Here is a 9,958-nt window from a genome sequence, read left to right as displayed (position 1 = left end):
CAGTGGTATTCCAGTCGACGTGTGTTGAATCGTCGTCCAACTCTTTCCTCCTGCCGACGAATCCGCAGAATACGCAGGCGTATTTCGCCGATGAGGAGGTGATGGTCAGACGTTTATTCCGTACATCAAGAAGGCTCCGTTTCCATTTTTGGCTGATGCAGATGTGGTCGATTCGATTTTCTGTAAAGCCGTCACGGGAGACCCACGTGACCTTGTGAACCAGTCGATGAGGGATCTCGTATTACCTTCACCGAAAGGAAAGTAGTAACGATCTGACCCTTTCAAGTCACAGGACATGTGGTCAATCTGGAAGCATGAAAAATACTTCTGAACCGCAGATGTCTAAAATATTGACCAGCCAATCTTCAGCTTTCATACCACCAGAATCTTATTGGTATCACCAATCGCTAACTAACAAGCTACCAGCATGCCAAAAAGTCCACCTCTTAGTCATACAATGCCCCCATTCGCATAAGCGTCTCTTGACAATTTTCTTCAACTTCAGTAATATGCTGCTGAATTTTTCAAACTCGTTTTACATGGAGAAATACAAAAAATAGAATAAATTGATAGAATATGCAATCTTTCTGAAAATTCGGCATAATATTCTTTATCTGTACATATATATTGCTATGGAACTATTAAATGGACCATAATTATATATCTTCTTTGTACAGAAATTTTGGAATGTGACTGTTATACGAATAAATAGCAAGCAAATACAGAAGTATTATTTTATCAGTATTTCTTAATGATTAGATCATTCTAAGCTTATTTCTGGAAGAAAATCAAAATCGTCCAAAATCGATATGGGATTCTAATGCGAATCGTGGCAGCACACCTGCTCTATGTTTTTCATTTCATTTGCCTCCGTAACCACATCCAGCTGTTTACACTGGAGCAGTGCTGCCAAATATTGAGAGCTGTATTTTCGGTGTCGTCAGTCATGTTGTTGTTGTTGTTGTATCTTGGATTACTAAGAGAATGACTTCTACTAAGTTGATGAGCTTCCGACAAAACGAAAGCAGCTTTGGGATACGGATTTCTAGGTTTTCCGTAAAACGAATACGTTGCTGTGTAACTAACTTACTCGTGTGTCGTGAGTATCCGTAGAAGTAGCGATAAGTAACGTAGAAGATTTATATCCTGGATGAATGCTCGCATTATCCTTGACATGTACCCAGGGCAGATTCTCATCGACTTCCTTTATTTCTAAGTTGACGCTTCGTCGTCACGAGCCATTGGGTCTGCCTCTGCTGCGATGTCCCGCCGGATTCCAATGCAGCGCTTATTTGCAGATTTGGTCTCCACTCTTTTGAAATGCTCCATTTATGCTCTCGAGATTCCGATGATATCGGTTTCTAATGGCATCGTCATTGGAGCTCAGCTATCGCAGTTTGAAAGCCACCAGACAACCGAACTACAAAATGTAGACATCGGCTGATGAATACTTGTAACCATAGATTTAACGAAGTTTTATGCGTCGACTAATCTTATTAGATCTCCATACTTTTTTTTGACCTCGCATAAGCAGCCATAGCCTTTTTGGTCCGTGCTCCCATGTCAGTCTTGGTTCCGTCTTCCGACGATATTTGACTGTCACTGCTCCACTACTTGCCCGGCTACCAAAAAGTTGAAAGACTGTTCATCGTGTTGACATTCAATAGTCTGATCTTGTGAACTTAGGAGAACCTAGAACATCTGCATAAATATAATTTGGTTTGCATATAATACGCATGAGACTTATATGGACATGCTGGATTGATTACGATTTGATACCATGACCAAATTATCGGAACTACAGCATGATTAGAACATCTGCATCAAACTAATTTGTGCCCTGTAAATTGAACGCAAGGGAACTAGGGGACAAACTGGGTTGATCTCCGTAAACAGTTTAGTCACAAGATGAATCAACGCACAAATGTACCATGTGTCTACTCTCCATATTCTTTTATGTTTATACTGCTAAACAGTTTTCCGCACAAACCCTTACTTACGGATTTCCAGAAAGCTTCATTTCTTTTTCAGAATCCTGACGAATTTCCTAAAATCATTGTAAATTTCGAGGTCATTCATAATTTCATTTTTTCCGCTCTAATATTGCTACGAACTGTCTGACACTTCAGATTCTGTTGACCAATGACAATAACTTTATGAACAGCATGAAGTGTCTACATTTCCAATTGAAAATCAGTCTTGAAGCCATATCATCTTTGAAAGATCTTTATGCCATAGATATTTCGCAATATGTACTGAATACAACCATACTCGAACAGATAGTTTGAAAGTGCAATATATTTCGATGTGTGTGACTTCGCGCATAATTCAACAGTAGAGTGATGTTTATTAATAGCCCTCATATGTAAGTAAGATGACGAGTACGACCAACGCAGCAGCGGCGTCGTCGAATGTCTTCTAGTAACTAGACTGTACCAACAACGACTGTAACTTCACCTACAGTCAGTAGGTACGGCCAACCACTTGCTGCAAATGGCCAACCAAGAAAACTACGACGACGACGACGACGACGATGTTAACGAGAATGCCGGGGAAACGCCGGCAGTCGGCAACAAGACAGGAAGATTGTTTGTCGCTCGGTCGTTTCCCTAAGCCGACAGCCGTCGTATTAGGAACGTTCCTCCTAAGTTTGCATTTGCACTGACTGGGTCACGAGTTCGAGAAACAGATTGAAATGAATGTGGTGGGTGTGGTGCAGATATGCCTCTGTTTCCTTGTTCGGGCGTCCTTACGTGTATGGAAATTTACGTTTGGTCGTTCTTCACAGGCACCATCTTGGGACGAATGATTAAGACGAAGTTTCGCCCAGCTCGAAGCATATTTCCAATTAAGATTTTACAAATGCATACGAAACAGTGCGAATGTTTTATGTTTACTGTCACACGTAGGTGACAGTCTTTAATTCGAAAATTATTCCGGTAAGGAGTGGATAACATGACACATGTTGCTTTTTAGCATATAATCATACAAAACTTCTTATTTATTTGTATGTGTTGAATCCGACTCTAATCAAGTCCTTGCTGAAAAAAAAAACAGTTCTGGTGGTATTACGAAACCAATCCCATGTCGCGCAACAAAGAATTTTAAATTGGTTTCAGCTCCACCAAACGAACAAAATGTAAGAAAATAAAATCATGTAATGCCTTCTTTGAAGGCTGAAGCTTCGTTCAAGTGCCTGCCATATGGTGCAACTAAAATTTACTCTTCCTATAGGGTTGGTGGTGTTGTTTTACGCCTGTCAAGAATTAAACACCACGAAACAGAATGGAAGTGGCGCTCAGGTGCGCAGGGGAATGGAAACGTGGCATTATTATTACGTGGGAGTGGAATGTTTATAAAACAACATCCATACCTAGTGTTTTCTGTCTGCCCCAGCCGGCACTTATTTTGCATCATTGTTAATTTTTGTGCTGGTTTTGAATGGACGAGATGGGAGCACGGGTAACCGGGTACGGCTTGATTCAGGTTTGTTAATTTCATCGCGTAACTTCCAACGCTTCGTGCCCGGAATGTCCCACCCTAGTGGGTAGTAACAAAGCAAATCTAAGCAAAGCAAGGCGCCTTCTCTAATAAGATTACAAAACTGAAGGAGCAACCGGCTGGTCCCGGATCTTGGTAAAATAGGCGACTACATACTAAGAAAGGCTTCCCACTATGGTCGTGGCAGTACTTTAGAAACCCAAGCTACGACATACAGAAACATGTTTATCCACAAACCACCGGCTGGAGGAGGTTGAGAAACCAATTCAACCCCGATACGAACGATACGTTCCGTTTATAATTCCAGGGCGCAATTGAAGCAACTCACAGTTTTACACAGATGTACACCCGACACAGGTCGTAATCAGATTTGCGTTGTGTGTGCGACCGACCATGCTCTTTCGTGCTGTTGACGCCGGGAAGTTAGGTACCCATGGGCAAATTTGTTCTGCAGCCAACAGCAGTGTGCCTTTGCCAGCAGATTAAAACAAATTTATTAACAAACCATTGAGCATCGAAATGGCGCTCTAACTAAGTTGTTGCGATAGTGGGGTGTGAGCCCGACGTGTATCCAGTTTAATTATTTTGATTCGATTGATTATGAGGTGCTGCTGGGGAATAAACAAATTTTCAGAGTTAATTGATAAATATTAAATCAAATTTGTTCGGAATGATCTTCCTACAGCTCCAGAAACAAGATAAAAGTGGAATGTGGTTAGAAACACACACAAAATATCTATTTATCTATCCCGATTTTCATGCAAATCCAATAATCTTAATTCTAATCTTGATCCGAGTTCAAAACAAAATCCTAGATCAAATCTGAATGCAAATTCAACAAACCAGTCTTTCCAAATCCATCTACAAATCATTCGAAAAACGGGAAAGGCAGTTTGGCCGAAAACCATTGGGCCGAATACCGCTTGGCCGAAGTTCACTAGGCCGAAAGTTGATTGGCCGAACATACCATTAGACCGAAAGTAAATTGGCCGATGGGGAATAAAGCCGAATAGATCAATTGGCCGAATAAGTCATTCTGCCGAAAAGATCATTTGACCGAATAGGCCATTTGGCAGAATAGATCATAAGGTCTGTTGGCGTTCAGCCAACATGAAGTAAGAATTTCTTCTGGAGGTGAACTAGCCTTGGGCTAAAAACCTCTTTAATAAAGATTATTATAATAATAATAATAATAATAAGAATTTCCAAGTACTTCAATATGACGTATATTATAAACTTTCTGCAAGATACAATACGCGTTAGGAAATAACCAAACATAACTTAAGTGTAGACTCACGTTTAGGATTCTTACTCCTTCTAATATTCTAACTGCCACTATAAATTCTGTTCTGGACTTTCCACCTATAATCCTGCTTTAAATTGTGTTTTTGATTGCAACTATTTAGTAATGTCTTAGTGGGTTTACCTCATACAAACAAATGTAATAAAACACAATATTCTGTTGTCAGAATAGCTCACGTATCTCAAGGGGATGCATCCCCCGGGTACGCCTACTGTCTGGCTTACTGATCCGTCGCGTCGAACATCAAGCACGGCTATTTTGGTAGCAGGCCGCTCGTAGATTCCAGTTTGGGTTTGCACTGTAGCTGATCTCAACTGATCGTCTCTACTTTTTTTTAACTGATATGATACGTCCCAGTGGCCAACAGTTTTTTGGTAATCCAGGGTCCACTACCACCACCATGCCATTCATTTCAATCGGCTTCACTTGACTAACAGGAGGGAAGGAATTTCCATTCAGTATTAGGGCTCACGATCTCTGTCACAACTTGGTCTTGGTTCATCTCTTTTAACGCCGCTTCAAGTTCTTTGTTTGTTGCTATAAAATTTCTCAAAGCCATGATACACGAGTCAGCGGTCAAAGAGTGCTCTATTCCGACATGAATTGGCGTTCCAGTACTTCCAGCATAATGATGCGACCAATTTGAACATTGTAGGGGAGACTGGGTAGACTTGATCCCCTTTTCTGATTTCCGATGTATCACAACTAAAAATAAATAAACATACGCGATTTCCACACAGACTCTCTAAGAAATATAGTATTTAACTTTACTGATGTATGACAGTCCTTAAATTATTGTTGTTATTGATACTCAATCGATTTTTTGGAGTGCTGTCAAAAATCGACGTTGAAAATATTTGGGGGAAATTGATCCCTCTCCAAGAACTTGCTTTGATAAAATTAGAAAGGTGCCCTCAGATTATTTAAATATTTTCCCTTCAAAATACGCGGAATTATCGAATTGCTGTGCGTATACTTGAACGATTTTTGAAATTGAATTCGAGAGCACATGCAATTTTAAAATTTGGGGAGACTTGATCCCCTTTCTATGAGATCTACGCAATAAATAATTTTTCCTGCCAACCCTTCATCAAATCCGTCAAATCTACAAAAAATGAGAAGCCTAAGAAAGGTTTTTGATTTTTTTAATTATTTCGCCAAATTTTTGAAAGGGTGACTAACGGGGGATCAAGTGTCCCCATATTGAGGCAATAACTTCAAATCCAAATATCCTAAAACTTTGATGGAATGTTGACATTTTCATCAGTACAGATCATTAAGCGTATTTATGGCTTGTTGCTGTGAAAAAACGAAAGCATTTGGTCATTGTTATGAAAAGTTGTTCAAATTTTGCGTGGCCAATAAAAAAATCTTTAGGAAGGTCAAAACATACAAACCGCCCTGCAGAATTAATAAGGCTGTCAATCAAAAAAATAACTCACCACATAAAGGTCATTTGTCAAGAGGATCTATACTAAAAAATACGCTAGAACAAAACTACTTTAGTTTTCGATAAAACAGGGGGTGATCAAGTCTCCCCGGGGATCAAGTCTACCCACCTTCCCCTACAAATGATAAATTAGTTTGTTACTTGAGGAACCCTAAGTTATCTGAATTGTGCGCTATTTCTAAGCAGAACAAAAACTGAATTGCGATAGAGGAGGTGCGCGCATTGAAAGAAATTACCAATTTCTCACATGCTGTCACCGAATTAGTAAGTAGGAATGTATTTCTAAGATTTGCTTAAATAATAAATGTTTTATTCAACAGCTTTGTAGCTGACCCTCAGGAACAAATGAGTCTTCCTGTCTGCTGAAAGAATCGGAGTTCATCCGTACCTTTCGCTATCGCAACAAGGTCATTTGACCGAATAGGTCATTTGACCGAATAGGTCATTTGACCGAATAGGTTATTTGACCGAATAGGTTATTTGGCCGAATAGGTCATTTGGCCGAATAGGTCATTTGACCGAATAGGTCATTTGACCGAATAGGTCATTTGACCGAATACGTTATTTGGCCGAATATGTCATTTGTCTGAATAAGTCATTTGGCGGAATGGGTTATGTAATCGAATAGGTTATTTGGTCGAATAGGTCTTTTCACTAGGTTCACTAGGTCTAGGTCACTTTTCACTTCTTTTTTCTCACGCCTTCTCTTTGTACGTTTTTTTGCAATTTTGTTTATTCAAGAATATCAGAATGTTTATAAATCTACCCGTTAGCAAAAATTTCGATAGAAGGCTCTGTTCTCCAAGCATATTGCATTTGATATAGTACACAACGGACCAATAGGAACCAGCTTTTTTCTGGAATGTTGCCTACATGTAGCATTGAACAAAATCATCATCTTTATAAATGTGAGGCTATTTTTTCACGAAAATAGTATTTTAATGCTTCGGAACATTTGTAGGAATAATGTTTTAAAGATATGTATGTTACACATATCGTACATAATTATACACGTTACCATAAAAAGCGACGATTGGGGTGGTTGATAGATCACTTCCTTTTTGGATGACGTATTTTATGAATTTCCCCTATAGATTTTATGAGAATGAAGTACTTGAAGGTTGGCCTAAACTGTCACGACTCTATTGGCTTCATTGACGTTTTCTTGTCAAAGCAACAAACGGCCAACTATAGCAACAGTCAGATCGCGTTGCTTTGGAGGAACCTTTATCATGGTTCGTAATTAAATGAGTACATAACACTAATATGAGTATAAATATTACAAGTCTGATTACAAGATTCAAGATGTATACAAGAAAGGCAAAAAGGGATAACTTTCTAAGAAATTTTAATTATTTCGCCTTTAGAAACGTTTTTGCCTTCCTCGTACACCAAGGTGTAACAAAAGAATTATATGTTCAATGGAAAACGAATTTTTGATTGGAGGCCCGGAAGAGCGACTTGTATATACCGATGAACTTAGCTCGACGAATTGAGTCTTTAAATATAAATCATCGATGAAGTCTTCAAATCAAAATCTTTGGATGGCGATCTACTCACAACTGCAATTAGCGTGGAGCTGATCCCTGAACAAAAACTGCGACATGAAAAATATCTTTGGCAACATGGTCACTAGATTCCTTTCTATTAAACATTCTCGTTCAAACATAAAGATTCTGAAAATATGGGAAATGTTCTTCAAGGTACTAAGGAATTGACCCTAGAACCTTCTCCTTAAATTCCTACTAGAATTTCTTTTGTATTTCAGTCTGAAATTGTGTAATAACTTTATTTAAAATTTGTTTGGAAATTCAAAAATATTTATAATTACTTATGAACTTCATTTGAAGAAATTTCTCTTAGATTTATTTCAGATACTCTTCTAAGAATTCCTCTGAGAATTTCTCCAGGAAAACCATCGGATAATCCATCAAGAATTTATTTTTAAAAAAATCCTCCAGGGACTCAAACCAGGAACTTCATCGCAAACTTCTTCAGGAATTACTTCAAGAAATTATCCAGGAAATTATTTGGGAACTCCTTCGGATACTTCCACAAAAACTCCTTCGATTCTTGATAAATTTCTATGGGAATTCCAAAATTAATTCCTGGGGAATTCTTGAAGAAACTCTCGGAGAAACTCGGGAAACTAAGAGATTTCTGGAGGGATTCTTGAGGTAGTTTCCGAGTAAAATCTTGATGGAATTTTTGTGAGAATTCATGAAGGAATTCCTGGATGAATAAGGGGAAGAGTTTCTAGAAGAATCTTCGGGGTTATTGTTTTAAGATATTGCTACGAATTAAGGGAAACATTTCTCGGAATATCCTGATGAGTTTTTGATGATTTTTTGCAGAAATTATAGGGGAAGTGCCGGCTGAAATTTTGTGAATTCCGGCATGATCTTCCGGGCGAATGGAGAAATTTTTGGAGATAACTCCGAAAGAGTTTTGACAAAATTTCCGGAAGAATATCTGGAGAAATAGCCAGATGAATTTCTCAAGGAATCAAAGAATTTTCGAAGAAAAAACTATTTGAACAATTTTCCGGGACAGTTCTTGGATGAATTCCCGGGTCTATCGAAGTGGCTATAGAGGGCTTCCACGTGAGTTTGTAAAGAAATTTAAAGGGAAATATAAATATAAATATAAATATAATACACCACGTGGGCAACTTAGGGGGAGGTAGGGTATGGCGAATTTCCACGGTTCATACAATTTTTTGAAAATTTGTATGAGCAATTGCCCACACTGAGGGAGGGGCTATCAAAAACTAATCAAAACATGTCCACGTGGTATATGGACAGCCCCAAAGGCCTCGAAGTAATTAATGAAGAGCTCTTAATGAAATTTCTGGAGTAACTTCAGAGAGAATGTCAGGAGGATTTTCCATGTCGTATAATTCTACAACTTTTCGTATCCTGGACCAGTCTAGTGCACATCCCAGCAAACATTGGAAGCTCGTAGAGCGCTTATTTAAAAACAAAAACAGACTTCTTCAGCTAAAAAACTAGCTTATTCAGCTTAAATTGTTTGTTGGGACGTGTTGAGGTTATTGCAAAAGCCTTAGTTGATTCGATAGATACTATGGATGGTACTTGAGAACGTTTTGGAGTACCATGAACATCTCGTATTCATGAAAATTGGGTTTTCACGATGCCTATTGAATCAGATTGGGTATATGCCGACGATGAAAACATTGCAAAAGCTTTGGTTGATCTGGTAGACAACTTAGGTTAAACTGGAAAACGTTTTGGAGAACCTTGAACGTCTCGTATCGCTGGAAATAGATCACATGATTGAGTGTTAAGAATTGTCAAACATTGTGATATAGGATCCAAACATTTTAGATTCATCTGCATGATTCCAGCGAAATCTTTCCAGGGTTCCGGTTATGGGAGTCTCCACGGTATAATCGAACTTGGACTCTGATATTTTTCCTGCAAAGCCGACATCCTGGTAAAAAAAATCGCTGAAGAAAGTAAGGACCTAGCTTTCATCTGTGATGTTTCACAGCCAATCAAAAACGCTGGGCATATATGACCCATACGTCCCGAAATGGGTTAAGTCAGATGTAAAATTATTACGTAGTATATGAAGGACGCCACGCATGTGTCATGATTAAAACATATTAAAATTTTAACTAAAATCGTGCAGGGGTAGGGTACGCACTATCGAGGGTACGTACTATCAAGGTATGCCTAAAT

The sequence above is a fragment of the Armigeres subalbatus genome, chromosome 3, assembly GCF_024139115.2.
Source record: "Armigeres subalbatus isolate Guangzhou_Male chromosome 3, GZ_Asu_2, whole genome shotgun sequence".
In the NCBI taxonomy this organism is placed as follows: domain Eukaryota; kingdom Metazoa; phylum Arthropoda; class Insecta; order Diptera; family Culicidae; genus Armigeres; species Armigeres subalbatus.
This window is presented reverse-complemented; position numbering follows the sequence as displayed.